The following is a 24313-nucleotide window of genomic DNA, read 5'->3' as shown; positions in this document are numbered from 1 at the left end:
TAGGTAGTGCACTGTGTAGGGACTGGCACCGCTAGGTAGTGCACTGTGTAGGGACTGGCATCACTAGGTAGTGCACTGTGTAGGGACTGGCATCACTAGGTAGTGCACTGTGTAGGGATTGGCACCACTAGGTAGTGCACTGTGTAGGGATTGGCACCACTAGGTAGTGCACTGTGTAGGGACTGGCACCGCTAGGTAGTGCACTGTGCAGAGACTGGCATCACTAGGTAGTGCACTGTGTAGGGACTGGCATCACTAGGTAGTGCACTGTGTAGGGACTGGCACCACTAGGTAGTGCACTGTGTAGAGACTGGCACCACTAGGTAGTGCACTGTGTAGGGACTGGCATCACTAGGTAGTGCACTGTGTAGGGATTGGCACCACTAGGTAGTGCACTGTGTAGGGATTGGCACCACTAGGTAGTGCACTGTGTAGGGACTGGCACCGCTAGGTAGTGCACTGTGTAGGGACTGGCATCACTAGGTAGTGCACTGTGTAGGGACTGGCATCACTAGGTAGTGCACTGTGTAGGGACTGGCATCACTAGGTAGTGCACTGTGTAGGGACTGGCATCACTAGGTAGTGCACTGTGTAGGGATTGGCACTGCTAGGTAGTGCACTGTGTAGGGACTGGCACCGCTAGGTAGTACACTGTGTAGGGACTGGCACCACTAGGTAGTGCACTGTGTAGGGACTGGCACCACTAGGTAGTGCACTGTGTAGGGATTGGCACCGCTAGGTAGTGCACTGTGTCGGGACTGGCACCACTAGGTAGTACACTGTGTAGGGACTGGCACCACTAGGTAGTACACTGTGTAGGGACTGGCACCACTAGGTAGTGCACTGTGTAGAGACTGGCATCACTAGGTAGTGCACTGTGTAGGGACTGGCATCACTAGGTAGTGCACTGTGTAGGGACTGGCACCGCGAGGTAGTGCACTGTGTAGGGACTGGCACCACTAGGTAGTGCACTGTGTAGGGACTGGCACCGCGAGGTAGTGCACTGTGTAGGGACTGGCACCACTAGGTAGTGCACTGTGTAGGGACTGGCACCGCGAGGTAGTGCACTGTGTAGGGACTGGCACCACTAGGTAGTGCACTGTCTAGGGATTGGCACCGCGAGGTAGTGCACTGTGTAGGGACTGGCACCGCGAGGTAGTGCACTGTGTAGGGATTGGCACCGCTAGGTAGTGCACTGTGTTGGGACTGGCACCACTAGGTAGTGCACTGTGTAGGGACTGGCACCACTAGGTAGTGCACTGTGTAGAGACTGGCATCACTAGGTAGTGCACTGTGTAGGGACTGGCATCACTAGGTAGTGCACTGTGTAGGGATTGGCACCACTAGGTAGTGCACTGTGTAGGGACTGGCACCGCTAGATAGTGCACTGTGTAGGGACTGGCACCGCGAGGTAGTGCACTGTGTAGGGACTGGCACCACTAGGTAGTGCACTGTGTAGGGACTGGCACCGCGAGGTAGTGCACTGTGTAGGGACTGGCACCACTAGGTAGTGCACTGTGTAGGGACTGGCACCGCGAGGTAGTGCACTGTGTAGGGACTGGCACCACTAGGTAGTGCACTGTGTAGGGATTGGCACCGCGAGGTAGTGCACTGTGTAGGGACTGGCACCGCGAGGTAGTGCACTGTGTAGGGATTGGCACCGCTAGGTAGTGCACTGTGTAGGGACTGGCACCACTAGGTAGTGCACTGTGTAGGGACTGGCATCACTAGGTAGTGCACTGTGTAGGGACTGGCACCACTAGGTAGTGCACTGTGTAGGGACTGGCACCACTAGGTAGTGCACTGTGTAGGGACTGGCACCACTAGGTAGTGCACTGTGTAGGGACTGGCACCGCGAGGTAGTGCACTGTGTAGGGACTGGCACCACTAGGTAGTGCACTGTGTAGGGACTGGCACCACTAGGTAGTGCACTGTGTAGGGACTGGCACCACTAGGTAGTGCACTGTGTAGGGACTGGCACCGCGAGGTAGTGCACTGTGTAGGGACTGGCACCACTAGGTAGTGCACTGTGTAGGGACTGGCACCGCGAGGTAGTGCACTGTGTAGGGACTGGCACCACTAGGTAGTGCACTGTGTAGGGATTGGCACCGCGAGGTAGTGCACTGTGTAGGGACTGGCACCGCGAGGTAGTGCACTGTGTAGGGATTGGCACCGCTAGGTAGTGCACTGTGTAGGGACTGGCACCACTAGGTAGTGCACTGTGTAGGGACTGGCATCACTAGGTAGTGCACTGTGTAGGGACTGGCACCACTAGGTAGTGCACTGTGTAGGGACTGGCACCACTAGGTAGTGCACTGTGTAGGGACTGGCACCACTAGGTAGTGCACTGTGTAGGGACTGGCACCGCGAGGTAGTGCACTGTGTAGGGACTGGCACCACTAGGTAGTGCACTGTGTAGGGACTGGCACCACTAGGTAGTGCACTGTGTAGGGACTGGCACCACTAGGTAGTGCACTGTGTAGGGACTGGCACCGCGAGGTAGTGCACTGTGTAGGGACTGGCACCATTAGGTAATGCACTGTGTAGGGACTGGCACCGCGAGGTAGTGCACTGTGTAGGGACTGGCACCACTAGGTAGTGCACTGTGTAGGGACTGGCGCCGCGAGGTAGTGCACTGTGTAGGGACTGGCACCACTAGGTAGTGCACTGTGTAGGGATTGGCACCGCGAGGTAGTGCACTGTGTAGGGACTGGCACCGCGAGGTAGTGCACTGTGTAGGGATTGGCACCGCTAGGTAGTGCACTGTGTAGGGACTGGCACCACTAGGTAGTGCACTGTGTAGGGACTGGCATCACTAGGTAGTGCACTGTGTAGGGACTGGCACCACTAGGTAGTGCACTGTGTAGGGACTGGCACCACTAGGTAGTGCACTGTGTAGGGACTGGCACCACTAGGTAGTGCACTGTGTAGGGACTGGCACCGCGAGGTAGTGCACTGTGTAGGGACTGGCACCACTAGGTAGTGCACTGTGTAGGGACTGGCACCACTAGGTAGTGCACTGTGTAGGGACTGGCACCACTAGGTAGTGCACTGTGTAGGGACTGGCACCGCGAGGTAGTGCACTGTGTAGGGACTGGCACCATTAGGTAATGCACTGTGTAGGGACTGGCACCGCGAGGTAGTGCACTGTGTAGGGACTGGCACCACTAGGTAGTGCACTGTGTAGGGACTGGCACCGCGAGGTAGTGCACTGTGTAGGGACTGGCACCACTAGGTAGTGCACTGTGTAGGGATTGGCACCGCGAGGTAGTGCACTGTGTAGGGACTGGCACCACGAGGTAGTGCACTGTGTAGGGATTGGCACCGCTAGGTAGTGCACTGTGTTGGGACTGGCACCACTAGGTAGTGCACTGTGTAGGGACTGGCACCACTAGGTAGTGCACTGTGTAGGGACTGGCACCACTAGGTAGTGCACTGTGTAGGGACTGGCACCACTAGGTAGTGCACTGTGTAGGGACTGGCACCACTAGGTAGTGCACTGTGTAGGGACTGGCACCACTAGGTAGTGTACTGTGTAGGGATTGGCACCACTAGGTAGTGCACTGTGTAGGGACTGGCACCACTAGGTAGTGCACTGTGTAGGGACTGGCACCACTAGGTAGTGCACTGTGTAGGGACTGGTACCACTAGGTAGTGCACTGTGTAGGGAATGGCACCGCTAGGTAGTGCACTGTGTAGGGACTGGCACCACTAGGTAGTGCACTGTGTAGGGACTGGCACCACTAGGTAGTGCACTGTGTAGGGACTGGCACCACTAGGTAGTGCACTGTGTAGGGACTGGCACCACTAGGTAGTGCACTGTGTAGGGACTGCCACCACTAGGTAGTGCACTGTGTAGGGATTGGCACCGCTAGGTAGTGCACTGTGTAGGGACTGGCACCACTAGGTAGTACACTGTGTAGGGACTGGCACCACTAGGTAGTGCACTGTGTAGGGAACGGCGGCGCTGCGTAAGTCCAGGATGCACGCGTCTTCAGAACGCAGACACCTTCGAAGCAACACATCGTAATCAGGGGGCTCATCTTGGATTACAAATGCTTTTGCAGCAAAGTAGCGCACGGGGTGTGTGGGGGGGGTCTCGTTGGTGACTCATTCTTCGCTCCTGTCTCCTCGTGCCGACAAGCCCGGTCTAGCTGCGGGAGGAATCCTGCCCTCAGCATACCACCAGCTCTGTCTTGCTCCCTTCAACTGCCTCAGCACCCCACCACCCCACGCCCCCCCCCCTTGCCTCCACTCAGTAAAATGATTTTTTTGCTCAACGTAAATTACTGTCGCTTAATGGTCCACCTCCAATATCCCCCCAACACCCCCCAACTCCCATACCGCCCCCTCCTCCACCCCCTGCCAAGCCCTGTATAGCGTAGCGACATGGTTGGGTTGGCTGTGCACAGAGGGATGTTAATCTGTGGAATCCCCTGTTAAATACATTCGGGGGGCAGGTTCCTTGGGCTGTACCTTGATCTGTTTGTTAGCACTCTCCATCTGCATCAAAGAGCAGCTCTGTGAAGGGAGGTGGCGAGGGACTGTCGAGTGAAGGGGCAACACGAAGACACTTTGTAGCTTGAAACTCGGGTTTCACGAGGCCGGATTTCAGGCCACAGTGTGGGCACAGCAGGACAACTTGTGGCGCCATTCCATCCGATCAGAAATGAGGCATTTTATGTTGTTAATGTCCCCGGAGGATCGCAGTGAGTGAAGGGTAACAACAGCTTGGGGCGTTTGAAGAATTTCCTTGAAATTCGGCGGTTATTTACACCTTTTTTTTCACAGGGTAAATAAAAGAGCACACTTTCTTTTCTTCGAGAGACGAAGGCTAAAGTAGAAATTTTAATTAAAATCATCGCAAGGCGCCTTTGAAGAAGGCACGCGATTGTGACCGCCTCTGGAAGGGTAGTAACTTGAGAACGCTTTTTATATTTTGTTGTTAAATCAGTTGCTGGCATTCACCGACTCCATGAACGTTTCTGGGTTACGTCGTCGAAAATGTGAATTGATTTTGATTCACGAAACTGGATTGAAACCAAATGAGTTTCCTGTTCTCCGGGAAATAAGTTTCTAGCCAATAATCGTTAAATGTGGCCGGAATTTCCACACTTAACCACACTCGCCAGCACGCGGATTCAGTGCAATGGTGCCGTGGATGATGGTTCTATTGAAGGATATGTTAGACGCTGTCTTCCAATGTAGCCAAACAGCAATGTTTTATTTTCCAAGTGAAGTTGGAATATGCCAAACAAAACTGGTAGGCCTTCTTCAGTAAGTGTGTCTTGCTGTGGTTATCCCCACCTGATGACGGACACTTGTGTTGCGCCCGAAACGTTGTGATTTAATTTATTCATTTTATTTTTTACTTACGTGACTTTACCAAAAGAACCAAAGAGTATGGATCATTGCAGTCACGAATACTTCAGATTTATATTGGTATACAGTTCTTTGTTAAACATAGCAGCAGCACCAACAACAAATGCAATCAAACCCTCAAAATCTGCCCTACATAACTGTGTCGTCATAAATTATGTGTTATTTTTCTTGCTTGGTTATTTTAGTACATTTTATAGGGTCTCTTTAAATTACTCAGAGGTCCTATATAATGTTTTAAACAGGATGTTCTCCGTAGAATGTATTTTAAGAACAGCTGAATTCTTTTCACAAAAACATTTCAAACTTGCTCTGCGTTTAATTTGGTTCATCATATTCATCCAGAGTTGTTTTTGTACTTTTGCTTCACATCAAAATGGTGTGTGAGCATACGACAGCAAGACAACTTCGTTGCTGTTCCAGTTTTAATTCGGGGTTTAACGACGCATCTATTCATAAAGTAACAGCTTATGAAACCGGAATCAAATTGCACATGTAAGAATGTTTGTTTGTTTTTAATTGTGCATATTGTATCGACATCATAAATGTGTCCAAGAGAGTAACAACCGTCGTGGAGATAGAGAAATCACATCGCTCCATGTTCACTTTCTTTCACCAGGTGAGAACTAAAGAGATTGGGATGAGTCTCATTTGCAAAGAGTGACCCGGGGAAGGAGTCTGCCAGTAGGGAGCAATGATTGCTGCTGCGTGTGCATAGCCCTAATGGAGTCATCTGTGGGTAATTGCCGTATTGCAGGAGAAGGATGGTAGCAGCCTTGGGCCTCAGGGAAGGTGACGGGCATGGAGAGGCCTTCATCCAGCAGTGGGTAGGCAATGGATGATAACGATGACAACTGGAGGCTGCCACATTCACAGCAATATATAAAAAACTAAAATATAAACATTTCTTATTTAATTGCATTGCGACTGAATCCATACAATGGCTTGAACTGCAAGCCGAGGAAGCTATTACAAACCCAGTTTTAAGAGGTCTTTCTAAAATAATATAATAAATACATATTATTTACAACCCTCCCCACACCGCATCGGTCACGGGGTTTCTTTGAAAATACTTCAACCACACTGGTCAATACACGGGTCGATGCAGAGGGGACGGGCTCAGGACCAGTTGACATTTCACTCGCCACTAATAGCCATGTGGTGGACTCAATCTCAAGTCTCCGGGTGCATAGCAGAGTAAACAACCCCACCGTGCCACCTCTCGCGTATTAAATTATTTAAAACAGAACATTTGAGCAAACCAAAACCCGTGGTTTTTCACTCAAACGAGCGTGGAGTTGCCTTCAACGCCGATTTACAGCCCTAAGCCAGTGGTGGAAATTCCACAATCCGATGGCATTGGACAACCACTGTCGACCACCCCAAAAAGTTGTACTCTTTTTAGCCATCTCAGATGGCTCAAAGGTCAAGGTGGATGCCCTAAGCATAGAGCACCATCCACACCCCGTTAAGTTCGTAATTATTTTCTCAGAATACCGTGGTTCAAGACCAATATCTCACACTTATATTGTGGGTCACTCAAGAGATAACATACAACAAGTACTATACTCTTTGGTTCTTTCGGTAAAGTTCCACCTGATGATGGACGCTTGTGTTGCGCCCGAAACGTCGTGATTTATTTTATTTTATACCTACGTGACTTTACCGAAAGAACCAAAGAGTATGGATTCCTGCAGTCACGAAAGCTTCAAATCAACAGGTACTATATTACACTAAATAATTGTCTTGTAGGACAAACTGTGAGCCTGCCAATTAAATCCAGAGGTCACCTCTTGGCACAGCAGTTGAAGCAATCGGCCAGTTTCTTAAACCCCCTCCCCCACCACCCCTGCTTCTGATCCACCTAGGCGTGTAGATGGACACACCACAGGTCGCCACAATCAGCAGGTCCACTCTTGTGGGGTAGCGTGCGGGTACTCTCACCTCTTCCAAGGCATCTGGCCGGCATGGAAAAAATCGGCCAAAGTACTCACTGGAGGGAGCTTTCTCGAGCTCCCATTAGTTGAAGGCCCCTTCCACCAGCAGTAGCGTGAGCGATCAATAGCAAGGGCCGTACTCAGTCACGTAGAAGGGAAATAATAAAATAATAAAAATAACAGACATGGTCTTCACCTGAGGACGGCTGCTTGCGTTGTGGCCGAAACGTCGTGAGAATTATTTCATTATGTTTTATTTTTATTATTTTATTATTTCCCTTCTACGTGACTTTACCGAAAGAACCAAGAAGATGAATCCCTGCAGTCACGAAAGCTTTAAATCGAAATTTAAGGGCTGTACTATTACCCTACAGATAACCAATACAATAGTGTGCAATCTATACAGCCTATAGAATAAATTAGGCGTACCTTTGTACAACGGAAGCAAATAGGGCTCGTCTCAATTTAAGTAAATGGATACTGAAAAGACAGCTCAATTGGTATGTATACATTCCTTATCAGCATGAGCTTTTGCTAAAAGTATGCGACGTCAAAGGCTTAATGCGTTTATTTATATATTATCCGTATGTGGCTGTAAATAAATAACTAAATACATGTCCATATACAACCTTGAATCTTCAGTCGGTTGTGCAGAATTCCTCCCTGATTGATTCGCATTGCGCCGCACTGGTACAGAGCAACGCGTCCTTTAGAGCACGTGCTTGAAATCACGCAGTCCTCCGAGGCCACCACGATCCATATTTCTCCGTCCATCATTTTAATCCTTTCGAACGGAAATGGCGTGATGAACTCCGTTTACGAATCCGTTGGCCAATGAGGACAACCTTAATAAAACTGGTCAACACACTTTTTTTTCTAGCATAAGGTATTCCAACGGTTTTAAGGTAAATTTGGGGTGCCGATTCCAAATCTGGCATCAGTTTTTTGTCTATCCCATCAGGTTTTTGAGATATCAAATATTGCATTTTCAATAAAAACTGCAGAAGAAAAATATAAAATAAATGTGGATATCTACATAAAATGATATTATAAACACACTATCCTAAAAATACTGCACCATATTTTAACACTAAAGCAGTCACTGACTCGCAACAACTTGCAATCATAAGTGACAGAGTTAATTTCCGGTAAAATCAATGAAAATGGGGTATGCCGATCGCATAAAAATGAATGTGATAGAGCAAATCTGAGATCAGATTTGGGATCAGCACCCTGAAATGAGTCTAAAACAGCTGCAAAAGTCCAGGCCAGAAAAAAATGTTATTTTTTTGTTGCGACTGATATGAACGCACGCTGCAACACGTGGGACCACCTGCAGCAGTCTTTATGATCGAGTGTCAAGTTCTAAAAAAAGGGACGGGATTATTTTCAAAAGGGCATATACAACACGAGCACAGCCTTCTATTAATAACACAGCTCCCTGTGAGCCATCGTGAAATGTACACAATGCACGCTCGGTGTAAATTAACGTAATCAGACGAGACTAAATAAAGTCTCAATAAAGACCCAAGAGCCCACGCGGGTGTATTGTTTTGTTTGCAAACGTAAACTACTTCAAAGCGTCTAAACCTGTTTTTTTTTAAACAGCTGGATCCATTGCATATAAAATTCACGGCCAGCAAAGCAAGATGACAATTTGCTTGTCCAAGGTGTGACTTTCAAAAGAAACCTCAAAGTATTCATGTCCGTGTAAACACATCATTTTTTTTTCATTTAAAAAAAAAGAAGGGGCAAGGAAGGGGGTGGGGGGGAGGGAATAAAAAAAATCTTTTGATCTGCGAGATTCGCGCTGACCGGCTCTCGGGTCATGCAGATTGGCGGCGCGAGTTCATTTGTAACTCGAGAAAATCCATTGGACACGGCCTTTTAACGGCCTGCAAGGGGCGTTCCCCGTGTCAGGCGCGCTGGTGCGATGCTCCCCTAAACATTTACAAGCGGTGGGGGACGCGGCGGCGTTTTTCACGCTGCTGTGACCGTGACCAAGCCCCAATAATGTCCCTGTGCCACCATCGTCAAAAGAGGAACGCGTCGGAAGATTCCGGCGCGAAAGCTCATTGTCCTGCCAGCATTGAAACATTCCTGGGTTGGCCTAATCCATAATGGTATTGATATTATTGCCAGGCCATGGCAGAGATTATTGCCAGGCCATGGTAGGGCTACGGGCCACTTGGCTTGAATTCTAGTCCCCGATATGGTGAAATCAGCCCGGCAAACTATTGTTGGCCCTGTGGATTCAATGGTTCCTTCCATAGTGTAGAATTACCACAATCTGCTCAGTATTTCCAACACTCTTGCTATGTTTTTAGTAGAGTGACACTTTGAGTTCATTGTTACTTGGTTTTCAGCAGAGGAAGTGGAGTGAGGTGAACTGCACAATCACCCAAACGGAGTTCGGTTCCTCGGCAGGTTGAGCATATAAACCGGTCCTGGCTCCAACCCATGGTGAATATTGTGGGGAAGTATAGTTAACAACCACAAAGACTATATGGTGTGTGGGAGAGGTATTTATCCAGCATTGGATTAACAATGGGCTGCTGCAGATTATTATTGTTGACTATTTAATAATTATATGAAGCGTCAAGAGTTTTAAAAAAGTAAACTGCGAAGAGCATACGTAAACGCCCCTATGGTTTTATTGTTCTATAGGTTTAGAATTTTAAAATCACCAGTATGAGTATGTTGCTATGACATTCATATAAAACACATTCTTGCACCATTTAAAGAAACATAATCTGCCCGTAAAAGAAACATGGACCGATTTCATAAATACAACGGCAAGCAGTCCATCCTTATTCCACTATTGGCTTTGTAAAAGCACGCGCAGATGCTTCACTTTACTCATTCAAGACGAAACTTGAAAAAAACAGATATATAAATAGGTGCACAAATAACCGAAGCATTGCATTGGCAATTCGTGCACTGATGCATCTGATTTAAGGATGAAATGTTATGTCCCGGCGAAATGAATGTGGGAAAAAAAAACTGTAATATGCTAATGAGCGATCTCTTAGGAGTGCCTTAATTCCCAGGATTCAGTGGCATCAGACACCACTAAGGCTGGCTCCTTGCTTCGCCTAGCAACATCACAGCGCGGCGCAGAAAAGGCAAGACAAGAGGTTTACCACCACCACCCACTACCCCCCATACCCCCCACTCCCAAATCTGATCACCTACTTGTGCTTCCCAAAGTGGAAACAGACCTAGGATTGAAACGGCGAAATTGTCCCGAGCTTCACAAGCTTCAAGCCGCCGTCGCAAAACTCGACGACTTTTACATCGAGGCACCGTGAAACAATATACGAGTGAGCCCGAGTTACAAGGCTAACGTCACGAAGCTGACGTGTTTATTATCAACCTCCATTGTGGTCTTTTTCGACCGTCACGATTTGTGTTTGTTAACTTTGCCCGGCGCATGGGAGGATCCCATGCTCGATGACAGGGAAGTAATCCAGCACTTGGAGACTGCTCGGTTCAAGCGCTGCTGTAAACAGATAAACAATGAACTCTGCAACCTTTAAGCCTGCGAGGTTTTTCACTTTCACAGCTTCAGAGGCTCAAATAACAAAAAAACTCAACACATCTGTCGATAACTCTGCCCGAGAGAGGATGAACTAAACACAGAGACAGCACAGACGGACAGAGCTGATGCATTAATGCTTTCATCCCTTTGTCGAAAACCATTAGCAAAAATAATTTATCATTGAATCGAATCGTGATTCTCGAATAGTGATAAGTCATCAAATCGCAATATCAGTAAATCATTAGAAGTACTGTCAGGCACTAACATTCAAAATGTTAGTGCCTGTCAGTACAAAAAAGAAAATGAACAATATCATCACTGATTCAGCTTCATTAATTGAACAGACCAAACGGTTTTCTTTAATACCTTCTGCTGCTAGACCACCCAGATTATATGGCTTACCAAAAAACCGTAAAGAAGGTACACCCCTTCGTCCCATCGTCTCCACCATTGGCTCACCCACCTACAAACTGCCCGATATCTGTCTGAGACCTTGCATCCATTCACTGGTAAGACCACCTCTTCTGTATTTAACTCAGCTCACCTGGTATCCTCAATTAAATACATCTCACTATCTTCAGGTGACTTGCTTGTCAGTTTCGATGTAGTTTCTTTGTTCACCAAAGTTCCTGTACCCGACACCATTGCAATCATTGAAGATTTTGTCCAACAAGGATTGAATGCTGATGTACCGGCCCTGGTGCGACACTGCCTCAACAATACATACTTCACCTGGAATGGAACATTCTACAAACAAACTGAAGGCACCCCAATGGGTTCTCCCTTATCTCCGGTTGTAGCTAATATTTTCACGTGGAAATTTGAGGACGCCATCCAGGCATCCACTCTACACCCGTCCTTGTGGAAGAGGTACCTAGATGACACGTTTGTCATCTGGCCACATGGCCGACCGGCTCTAAACCAATTCCTCAACCACATCAATTCCATACACAAAGCCATCAAATTAACCGTGTAGGTAGAAAAGGATGGCATGCTACCTTTCTTGGATGTCCTTATCAAAAAGAGACCAGATGGCTCAATGAGCCATTCTGTCTACAGGAAAGTAACCCATACTGACGCCAACCTAAAACCTGATTCCCACCACCATCCATCCCAGAAGAATTCCCTCATCAAAACGCTACACCATAGAGCTCAATGTATCTCCGACCATGAACACCTAACCAATGAACTCAAACACGTACACCAAGCTCTCAAGGCGAATAGATATTCTGACTACACAATCCGAAAAGCCATCTCCCCAACCAGTGATGGCTTTGAGGAAGGAGCCATCTGAGGATCCAATCAAAACCATCACCCTGCCATACACAGCAGGGGTAACCAAAAATATTTCCAAAATCATGAACAAATGCAAGAACCAGAACCGATTTAACACAGTACATAAAATTCGCGATCTGATCCCATCTGTGAAAGTCAAGATTCCTGACATGTAATATCCCGGCGTCTACAAACTAAGTTGTATAGGCGGCAGCAGTTACATTGGGGAAACTAAGCGACACGTCTCGGACCGTGTCCATGAACATAAGGCAGATTTGAAACACGGCAGGACCAATACTTCTGCAGTGGCTGATCATTGTTTTAATGGTGCTGGCTCACACGAAATTGATTTCTCTAAGACGATGCTACTTTGCAAGCCTACTGGCAATCAACAAAGATTCGTTCATGAAGCCATCCATATATACAGACACAGAGACAAATTCAACCGAGAGGAAGGTTATAGACTCAGCAATCATTGGGAATATGTCATCAACCACTTTGGGTCATGACTTGACTTGTGTTTTCTTGTCAATCAACCTCCACCGTCAGCAGTGTGGTGTGTGGAGCGGGGTGCAGGGATTTCTTGGCGGCCCTTTGCTGCATTGGCATTGCAGCTGCATTGGCATTGTTGCTGCATTGGCATTGCTGCTGCATTGGCATTGTTGCTGCGTTGGCATTGCTGCTGCATTGGCATTGCTGCTGCATTGGGAGGTACAGTATATATATTTTTTTCTAGAAGCAACCTGGCCACAAATGATTGCTCAATGGAGTGGCTCATCACGCGGAGATTTATAGCAGACAAATACTCGAAACGCATGTCGACTCTAAATGTGGGGGTGGGGGGGACGAACCAAACCAGGCAACGTGCGTTTAGGCAATAACTCACATAGGCCCAAGCATGAGGGTACGTCCACATCTGAAACTTTCCCGTAAGAGGTGGTCAAGGGATGGGCAAGCGACCCGACAGCCACGTGTCACTGCATCTAGGATGCAACACACAGGCAGCAAGCTCACGGGAATTCCACGCCCGCACGGTGACACCAACGGTAAAACCCAATCACGCCGTTCGCTCCATCGGCGAAGGTGCTCCTGGCAATTTACTTTCAAGTTGCTTCTTCAGCCAGACAATCCGTGCTTCACGGCGTTGCCTGATCGCGTCTTAGGGAAATGCTTCTTTGGATTCTTTGGGATTTTCCGTGGACGTGCCTTAAGGCTCAACGGGAGGAACGCGAAAGTAACCTAGCAAGAAATAAAAATGTAACAAAACGCAGGACAGGCATCGAGTGATCACTAGCACAGTGTGAAATCAAATGCTCTTAACTGCTGGGTTGTTGCTGTGATGTGTTTTTTTTCTTAACATAAATAAGCTCTTAAACTTTTCTAAAACTATTCATGCTACGGTATCACTTTCCAAGGTGATAAAACGACGTGCTTTTCATTGCTGTTCATCTCGTTTACCTTGATGGGCCTTGCCAGGTAGGGGATGCTCACAATGTATATTTTACATACATCTATAACTGCTGTGCCAACGCACTGCAATGGTTATAACTCAGGTCTTGCAATCCAGAGGTCACCAGTAACTTCGATCTCCAAGCACGACAGTTGAAACAATCGGCAAGTTTCTTAAATCCCCACCACCACAGCAATATGAATGCGTACACTACAGTTTATCAATCATCATGTCACGTGCGGTGAGGCAAAGTGTAGGTAATTCTCCTATATCCTCCAAGATGTCCGGCTAGTGTAGAATAGCAGGCCTAAAAGCCCCTCTTCTGGCTATCTGGTTCTCCTTTTACCTTTTAACTATTAACACAGGAAGTAGAATTTCCAAGATGATTCAATAAAATATTTGGAGTTGCGGTTCACATCCTTTGCAAGCGGTACACCTTTTAGGTAATGATCCCATCAAGGCAATGTGATATACACGCATAAACGCCACTAAAAGCAGGTGATGAAAACAAATCAAAGTACAATATCCACGGGGCAAGGTAAAACAAAAGTGGGAACAGGAGGGGGATCACGGTGGCACTGGAGAGGGCATGTCGAGGGGAGGTGGGGTGGGTGGTCTCTATTGTTTGTCAAGGCCCCTTTCGGAACCCTTTCACGCAACAGTGCGGCTGATGGGGAGCACCTGACAGGCGGCGGCAAGAGCAGAGGGAGCCGTGCGTGCGTGTGGCTGTGTCCAAACACACCGGCCTGCTCGCGCTCACTTTTGAAACTGGATCATGACTCGTCCCTGCGGGTGCCTGCCCTTCGTGGCGCAACCCTTTGCGACCGCTCTATTAGGAAAATTGCTAACAGACAGCGGTGCTTTCGGAGCACGGGGAGGTGGTGGGGGGGGGGTGGCCGTTGCACGCAAGTGCCAGCTTGCTAGAAACGCAGGCTCGCAGTTGGGAGGGCCTTTGGACGCCCTGTTTGGAGGTCGCTTCCTGGCGGAGGCGCTGCTAGGGTTGGGTTTGGTTGCTGGAATGCGCATCATCAATGCACGGTGGCATTTTTCGGACGCCGTTGTTTTGCCGCGTGCCTTCGCGTAACAACCTTTCCGAGCGGCATCCAAGCTGTCCGAGGCTGCTTGCTGTACGAGGGTTCCTAATGAACACAGTGTGTGTGTGTGTGTCCATGTAAAACCACTGGTGGGAATGCCAAAAGCAGGTAGGGCAGCCGAAGGTTTCCTTCTTCCGCTGTCTTGTGGATCCATATGACGTGTAACACTCCAAAGACCATTGCTAACATGTGCACTCTTTTATTAAAAGCTTCTTTCCTGTAAGCAAGTGTCAGCGATGCCAGTAGTGAAAGCCATATTTTCGCAGGGGTTATTCGGGGCCGTGCCTCCAGGATGACCTGTGCAATGGTGAGATCGTCGTGCCGTGAACAGTAGCAGGGTGCTTCAGAGGTGATGACAATAGCTTTGGTAAAGTGCACTACAATCTACTAACCCTGATGCAACCTCTTAAAAACCCTATCATCGGGCTGGGAATTTCAACAAGACTCATAAAGGGCTCCACGCTCAGTTATTTCCAGATTCCTGGCCCAGTTTGTCTCTTTATGATGGCCCAATGCTTCCACGCTTAAGCAACAGGTGCGCAGATATTTATCAGAAGCTGCTGATGTAATTCTTGCAAGGCCGTATCAAAACAACGGGCCGCGTGGAATTTAGCCGTTTGATCAAATCGTCCCACATGTCTATGCAAGACTTCACCTCGCAGAGGAATTGATGAATGACACGTTACATAAATTAGGGTGAAGAATATGCGCATGCCCATATTGGGGTTGATTTGAGGGTTTTTTCTCTATCTCATTTTTTGGTACTAGCCAATTAATGTATGTTGAACTTATTTCGCACTGTACGTCGCCAACATAGCCTTATAAATAACAAATAAAGACGTTTTGCCCCTTATGATACATAAGCATATCCATAAAATGTCATCACCAGCAACAGCAGCCATGATCAGTCCACTGCTGGATGAAGGCCTTCCCATGTCGTCGCCATCTTGCCCAGTTCTATGATATAGCAATGGACGTAACACCGCACACAATCTTAATTCACGCTCCATCTCCTCAGTGGGGGTTTCTCATGGTCACGTATATTAAGATCCACCTCCATCATGACGACTTCCGAGAAAAGCAAAAGCAATCGTGAAAATGAACACGATTGAAAATGTTCCTACGTGTATGCAGATTTTTTTTTTTTACAGTCGTTTGTCGATCGACTGCCATACAAAGGCCTCCACGTGTCATGTCATGGGGGGGGGGAAATGACCAGACTTCACGAAACCAGCCAATGCAAATGTTATGAATGGGGGACCCAGGATCGGTTCAGACATTACTCACCGACTCAGGGTAGAAAATGGCTGCGAATTGAACTCCGGTCACCAGGTTCACAAGTGTGCTAACCAATACATCACCATATGCAGAATGGCTGTGTGCTTTTTTTACACATTTTTATGTCCTGCTTGAAATCAATACATCGCCGCTCCACGCACCATAATTATACCTCATATCAAAATACGGCTAAACCGGTAAAAAGTGAATAGAGGGCATGCAAACGCATGTAACTCGAGTAATGAATTCCACATTACGCATTGCTAATAGCCCTTTGGCCTAAGTGCTTCAGTGCACTATCAAGCGCATGTGAAATTGCTATTTATTTATGGATATTTTAAGGAGCACAATAATTTAGACCCTAAATGGAAAGCTTCCAAGCCACGGTCTAATGTTTGCAATGACTGTGGGCCGGCCAAATGTCTGAAAACAATTGTTAACTATCTCCATTACCCATAGTGGCCGCTTGTTGTGGACTGACAGCTGTTTTTCATAACAGTGATACTGCGCATATCAAACGGGGCCATTACCAAAGTGGTGCAGCGGGTGGAGAGCTGGCTAGAACCGTGGCGGTGAAGCGGAGGCTTTGATTTATGGCGTGTGCGCACGTTTGTGTCAGCATCCTTTAAGAGCTTCCACCTGCAGACTCCCTGCAAGGCGCATTTAGCCAACGCCAGTAATCAGCACAAGACAGATATGGTCTCTCAATTTTTCAGCGCCGGCCATTAAACACGGCAAACCGTCTTGCTGCAGCTATCATATTGTGGCAGCGCACGCCTTTTGATTTACACGCCCAGAGATCGTGACTCGCTGCGATTTTTTTAACGCGGAACATGCGCGGCGTTTGCTTTGTGTGCAAAACGTGGCGGTGCTGGGGGTGACGTGGGGCGGGGGGGGGTTGGAAGGGGGGGTGAGACAGAGGAAGAATTGAGCAAATTAAAAACACATTTACATTCACAAAATAGGCGAAACATTAGTGAGCGAGCAAAGTTGGTCTTGAGGGTTGTCAGAAGAGGCTCTGCGCGTGTAAGGTTACCCAAATCAAACGAGACGTGCCTTTATATTGTAAGTCGTGGCCGCTACAACCGTTCTCCTTCGCCTCTGACGTTCGCATAGCTTCTTGCCAACGGCACTCGCGAAATAGTCGGCAGTGTCACTGCGGAGGTGCACTGGTTAGCACAATGATGAACCTGGCGATGGTTGAAGAGCCGATTCTGGACTTGACGCTCTGCGCTCACCTCGGAGTTACAGTCGACGAGCACTGCCGCTGTCTCGTCTGCGAATGTCAATGTGGCTCGGAGTCTCCACTGGTGCAGCGCTATTCAAGACCGCTGTCATTGATTCATGGCTGGGTAAACGTTCTCAAGAAGAAACGCAGCCTCGCGGCTGGGACAATACTTTTGCCATGAGCGTTATCCAGCACTATAGCTTATGCCTGTGCCAGGGCGGAACTTGCTTCTAGATTTGAAGCTTTCGTGACTGCAAGGATTCATACTCTTAGGTTTTTTCGGTAAAGTCACGTAGGTAAAAAATGAAATTAAAAGTTAATAAAAGTAAATTTCGATTTAAAGCTTTCGTGACTGCAGGGATTCATCTTCTTGGGTCTTTCGGTAAAGTCACGTAGAAGGGAAGTAATAAAATAATAAAAAGAAAACATAATAAAATAATTCTCACGACGTTTCAGCCACAACGCAAGCAGCCGTCCTCAGGTGAAACCCAGGTCTGTCGAGGCGACGCTGTCGCGGTTGAACGGATCGAGGTATGGATATGGTATCTGGACACCCCGGTTGTATACGTTGGCTTCATTGTCAAGATCAATCCGTACTGGTTCGTTGAAAGCAAAGCTGAAATGTTTGTGTCTGCTTGAACTAACAAGGCGGCGTTATAAGCACTTGACAACCTTTTTCTTTTCTCTCCATTCCAACACAGAGGGAGTCACATGATGCTGCCCACCCCCTGTTAAGTAAATACAAGCCCTGCTGGACAGGTAAGGGACCTATAGTAATAGGTTTTGACCCTTTCAACTGGTACAAAAACTGACACCTTTATACAAGGCATCATGTTTGCAATAACCACAACACAAGCAGTCAAAATGCAAACAAAAAGAAACAACTCTGATAATGATATGCACTGTCCTTGAAGTTGATTGGTCCACACCCAAGACAGTTTTTCCTAGAGCCTAGTCTCCATTGGTGTTGGACCAGATGACGCCAAAAGGCTTTGCATTTTGACTGCTTGTGTTGTGGTTATTGCAAACATTATCCCTTGTATAAAGGTGTCAGTTTTTGTACCAGTTGAAAGGGTAAAAACCTATTACTATATTTTGCCACTGGTAAAGGAGATGTCTCATAAGGTAAGGGACTTGTTGAATCAACGGAGTCGAGGCAGCAAAGCTAATCCAATGACTTGAGGTGTTGCTGCTACGCAAAATCCACGAATCCACTTCCCTGCAGCGTACCCTCGTGTGAGAACACGCGGTCCGCACTTTTAATGCCATGTGCATTTGAAGTTTCATTTAACCATCTCCACATCGTAAATTACGTGGTAAAAATAACGAGGAAGTGGCGTGGAACAACGTCTGCGAACCTGTGCGTTGATATTGGTGGCACAGGCGGTGCATCGGCCAGTCGTCTCAGTCAGTCTGCCCACGGCACCTGGGTCTGTCCAGTGACCTCCTGCCAGCAGGCGTTCGACACCTGACGTGCGGTTAACGTGCACATCGCCTGGCACAAGCGACGTGGTGACGCCACCGCCACTTAGTAGTGAATGGCGGTTGTTGTTGATATATTGTATTCACATTATGCGATGCATAGGGCAATCAAAGTGATGTATAGAAACTAGATGGCGTGCTGGTGAGACAAATTATAGGTGCCTCTTCCAAGATGTATGGTCAGCATGGAAGGCGAAAAGCACCCTCTAAGAAAGGCTTCCTGGAGCACTCGTGGAGACCCTTCAAGAAATTGCAGGCCTGTGCCTTTACCTTTTACAGTATACAATGACATGAATGGCTGTTCTGTTAAAGATGCTGTAAAAAATCAACCTAGGTCTATAAGTCAGGCGGATATTAGCCCATGGATGTGTTCTTTCTTTGGCAAGGGGGACTTGAGTATCCAACCCACACTTTGTTCCAGGATTCACATTGCACCGTCGTTGCCTCGAAACAGACATTCACACAAATCCAGCTACACACACTGATTAATTATTACAGAATGTAAAAAGCTCAATTGAACAAAGCCTCTTTTGTAAAAAAAGTTCATAATATTGACCTCACTCCCTCCCACAAAACACACGAATAATAATGTTTATCCAGTGGGTGAGTTACTTTATGCAAAGCTATGCTTCAATCAAATTAATTTCCAGTTAAATATTTAAAGAGAACCACAAAGCCCGTATTGAGTGAGCTGCAACCCATTGATGACGTGATTCGCAGCATTGCTGTGCAACTCAATGATGCGTTTGAAGGCCACAACACAATCTTAGGGCTATTGTTGATGGCAAAGTTCTCTGGAAATATGGAACTGCCATACAAATCTCCATAGTTACTCGTCGTAAATGTGTTGCTGGTGACGATCGCCCTAATATTGCCTTAGTACAGCGCATCGTGGCTTTGAGCTCTGTGTACGAGACACAGGATGCGCATGCAAGATGGAGTTTGCTGATGACGCACTGCTACAGTGCTCCCCAGAGGCAGCTTAAGGCTCATTCACACGTGACAGGTCGGAGGGCACATGTGCACGTGACCTGGTGGTGAACACAATACTCATGTGCAAAGTCCGGACACTCCCACTTCTTCACAGATGTTCGATCAGAATGGAAGAGGAGGCCAATATAGTCTCTAGAGGGGCTCTCTGGAGCTCTCTAGAGTCGAGGGCCTGTTGGTAGAGTAGCATGAACAAGAAATTGCAGGCCTACACCTTTACCTTTTATCACCGTTTTTCAGCTTGTTACCATATGTGCTATATTCGTTGTCTGTTTTAATCCCATGCCCAACAAGTCCTTGTAATGCTGCTATGGGGAATTATCCCTGTGCTGGTGAAGTGGATGGTTAGTGAGTCGGTGACATCGTTTCCACGAGTGACCCATGGCGTGTAGTGTCATAACTTGAACCAAACATTTTTATTTGCTTTTAATTTCTTGCCGATTTAACGAAATTAAAATGTTCACAAAGTGGTTAGGCAAGTCGGTTTAGTAAAGCCCGTGAAGATGAGTGAATCTTACCAATATTAGGAGGTTAAAGCGCAGCCCTGCAATTGCTGGCTCATGCCCCCGCTGGCAGAAGGGCTTCCACTAGAGGGCACTATAGAGATCCCCTCTACAGGTATCTTAATCCCCTCTTCAACGTTAACATGTTTTTTTTTAAACCTTATCAAGTAAAACAAGTAATTGTTTATTTTTTTCCACACTGACCGTAATGAGCGCATGATACCCATTTCCACAGTCGACTGGTGTGATGCCCTTGGTGTTGGATGGAGATATTTATAAAGTCGCAAAATTATCAGAGAAAAGCTTTAAAACGATCATTATTTTAACCACCACCACCAACAACACCTGTGCCTCTATTTGTATATGTTATGTATTGCAACCTATTGTGGAAAAAAATGTTTTAAAACATAACCCTTATATTCGGCACTGTGTACATTTTTTTTATAAGAACAAAGATGCAATCTCACTTGATGCATCCAAACGCATCGAACATCGCCAACGCCGTGGCAAGCTGCGCTTAGAGATTCCCGTTTGTACGAAAACGTTTTTTAACCATCAAGAGCAAGGATAAGAGAAATAGATAACGAGGCTAAAAATATGTCTTTCTAATCATCTTCATTATCACGTTGCCATTACTTCGCAATAACTAAATGTAATTGCCTAAACAACATGTTTTAATGCGACACTGATTACTGCCAACCTTTGTCCTGAGAGTGAATGATAATGATAGCCGCACATTTCACAATGTTCTTTATTTCCTTTGTTAATGGAGGGATAGAGAGAGACAGAAAAAAAATCCTTTTCAACACACATCGGGCATTCCCACGCAATTTTATCCCCCAAACTTAAAAAATCCCGTCTAATTGTTGCGGGACGGAGGGGGGGGTGGTTTGTGAGGAGCTTGCGAGAATACCGTTCATTCAATAGCATGGACATGCATTGTGGTCCAAGGAACGGCTTCAGACCTCTGAGCGCGGCGCTAATCCGCTCGAAATAAAGGCGGTGGCACAGCGGCGGGCACCACTTCTCTGACGCGAGATTCTCCCCGGCCCGGCCCGGCCGGCCAGCCCCCCACCCGGTGCTGCTCACAGGTGCCAGTGCACCCGTGCACAATGCGATAGCCTTGCACACTCTCTCTCTCTCTCTCCGTCACACGCTGACCCCCTCGACCCATCCTGGCTCCCTCTCTACCAAAGAGGGCGCCCCAACCCCATGCCGCCCCCCCGGGCTCCTAAATCTGAGCCTCCGTGGCTCGGTGCACGCACTTTGTGCTAAGGTCGCGTGCTATTTCAATTCGGGCACTGCCGGCGAAGAACGATCCAGGAAAGGCGAAAGATGAATACTGGGAACATTGCTAGGATGAAGGAAGTTGAAGAAGGGAGGATGTTGAGAGAGAGAGGCCAAGAGGCGGACATAGATGTTGGTTGGTGACTTCAAGGAAGTGGTAAGATGAAGGAGTTCAAGATTGGATCGATGATGGGAGATTCAGCCAAAGACCTCTCCATGGTTGCGAGATGTTAACGACCTCGCCTGGTATGAAGGATGTCGTGGGTTCGATTCTGACCCTGATGCTTGTATATTTGGAGTTTTTATATTCTCCCCGTGGCCATGTGGATTTGTTTCTGGATGTTCCATTTAAGAGTTTTTGCCGACGATAAATTTCCACATGACGATAAGCCACTTCGTTGAGATATCATTTGCGGCCAGGTCGCATCTGAAAAAGAGCTATATAGCTCAGTGGGTCTTATCTCGTAATATAAAAGTTTTTTTTTCTTGGACAGAGGACTAAAGAAGGAGTGCTGTGTCCTGTGTGTGTGTGTGCACCCCCACAGTGGGGAGCGGTGGGGCAGTGGTTTGTGAACTCTCACTACAAAGCTGGCCACATAAATTGGATTCCCGGGCCACGGCTAACATCATTGGCAAGAAGTATCAGAACTTGTCCTGGGCCTCCCCTAGGTCGATTCAGCCCTGAATGAGTCCTTAGTGCTGTTGTAAACATGGGCACGGTGGAGACTAATGCGTCGCGCTGGACATACCACCCCCTCGTGTGCTGCGCAGATTGGTGCTCATGGCCAGTACTTTCTCCAACAGCCATAAGGCAACGTTTTATAGCCCTGAGCCAATGGTGGAAATTCCACATCCCTAAGTCAAGTACCGTTGACTGCCAACAAAATGCACGGGACAATATGTTGAAATGCTCACATCATAGCCTCAATGTTGTAGAAAAGGGGCTCATGACACACACACACTTTTCCGCAGCATAGTGATGCTACTAAAGGGTAAGAGTGCAGTTATTTTTTTATGTGTTTAGAGTTTTCTGACAGTTTCGTTTATTCCCCATAAATCAGGGCTTTAATAGAATATAAACCAGATTTCAAACAATCTTGGGTTCCAAAAATACATTTTTTGATATAAATTTAATGTGCCATAGGTAGAACCTTGTACCGTGGGGCATATGGATTTTGTAAACCTTTTGTTTAAAAAGTTCAACTAAGTTTTTAAAGAAAGGAAGTACATTATCACCTACAGCTGGACCCTAGATATCTTGAAAGCATGCGTGTGTGCGACCACTTTCCATTTATTCATGCTTTCCCTCAAACCTGCTGTGTTTAATAATACCTTTGGAACTCTGCCACTTTTTTCACTACCCAGGGCTATTCCTCCTTCCACCGCTGTGCAGAGAGAAAGGGACATGAAGTGAAATAAATAAATGAGCGCAATAAAGAAGCTTTGGGCAGTCCACCACCTGCCCCAGCAAATATCCATCCCATACCTGCTACGCGGCGGCGGCGGTGTCGGACGGCAATACGATGACACTTCAAACTGGATTCTTCGCAATAGAGGGAAAAATAGGGGGGGGGGGGGGGGCGACTCAATTTGCAAAGTGCTGCCTTTGCCAAAGTGCGCCCGTCGAATAAAACAAAAACCGGGACTCATTTCAAACCCACGAACGGCAGTGCTCCAGGAGGACTGCGGCTTTCATTCAACAGCGCCGCCCGATCAATGGCTCACGTGCACAGGGACTGATCGAGGGCTCACCGTCGAAGCGGTTGATTGATTGCCCGGGCTGCATTGTGCCGTCAGCTCGCCGGCGCTGTCCACCAAGGCCACAAAAGAGAGCAGCGAACGCAGGTCCCCCCCCCCGCTCCGCTGCCCCGCGCGCATGATCTCACATCGCTCATTAGGCCAGGCGAGGCACACTTTCCCACGTCCGGCTAACAATGGAATAGTCCGGCCAAACAATGGAATAGTCCGCTCTGCTTTGTTCACATTCTGTCCGTGTGGACAATTGCTCTGCTCGAGTGCCTGGGCAGAAGCCACCGGCCCCCCCCCCCGTCCTCTCCTCTCTCTCCCGAGGAAGACGTATTGGCTTTGTTTTTTCATGCATTGTTTATAAACTACTTCTAAGACATTTTTCCCCCCCATTGAATTTCATGTAAGTGTTCAACAAGGCCGTAAGCAAGGCCTAAAGATTGTGGTGTTGTGTGCGTAGATATAGATGTGGGTGATTAGGCAATCATTACTTTTCAAGAAATTGTGAAAGTATTCGCTTTATGCTTGAATAGTTCAATGGGGCGATGGTTTTTGTACAGTCCTGCAGGATTTTTTTTCATCGCAAATTGAAACAAATTCAAAAAACATTCCATAGCAAGACTATTGAATCTCATAAGTAACTCAAATGTCTATAAATTGTTTTAATACATTTTTTACATCCTGAAGGATATTTTCATTTTGTAAAGACTAACAAGCTATAATACATGTTTTTGGTAACGAACTACGATATAGTTGAGCGGCCTGCTTTAATATACATTTTGCAAAAGAAGTCCTTTCTTCCATTTGTTTCCATTGGCCCTGAAAACCACCTACATCAACAGGTGCCCAGCCAAAATATTAGCTGCATTTATTATTTGCTTTTCAGTATGAAGCTACATTCTTGCTAAGGTAGCTGAATATGAACATGCGTATTGCACACTCCATATATGCTAAGTGTAACTTTGTGTAAGTTTGGCAAAGCATTACAATACTTAGATGTTACAGTGTGCAGCCCAAAAAAGTATTTCAGAAATACTTTGTCTGATAATCAATATTATTCGAAGCATTTTCCATTCCCATCATCAATAAATGTAACTTATTTGTTGAGAAAACCACTTTTGAT

General features: G+C 47.1%; 1 protein-coding gene across 1 annotated transcript in view; it reads right to left on the bottom strand.

Moving 5' to 3' along the window:
- Positions 1-24313, bottom strand: part of LOC144723330 (FH1/FH2 domain-containing protein 3-like) — a 179033-nt gene that overhangs the window by 97874 nt on the left and 56846 nt on the right. The gene's annotated exons all lie outside the window — the stretch shown is intronic.

This window comes from Lampetra planeri, chromosome 17 (genome assembly GCF_965212315.1).
Source record: "Lampetra planeri chromosome 17, kcLamPlan1.2.h2, whole genome shotgun sequence".
NCBI classification, from domain to species: Eukaryota; Metazoa; Chordata; class Hyperoartia; order Petromyzontiformes; family Petromyzontidae; genus Lampetra; species Lampetra planeri.
Note: the sequence above shows the minus strand (reverse complement) of the source record. Positions and strands in the feature narration are given on the sequence as shown.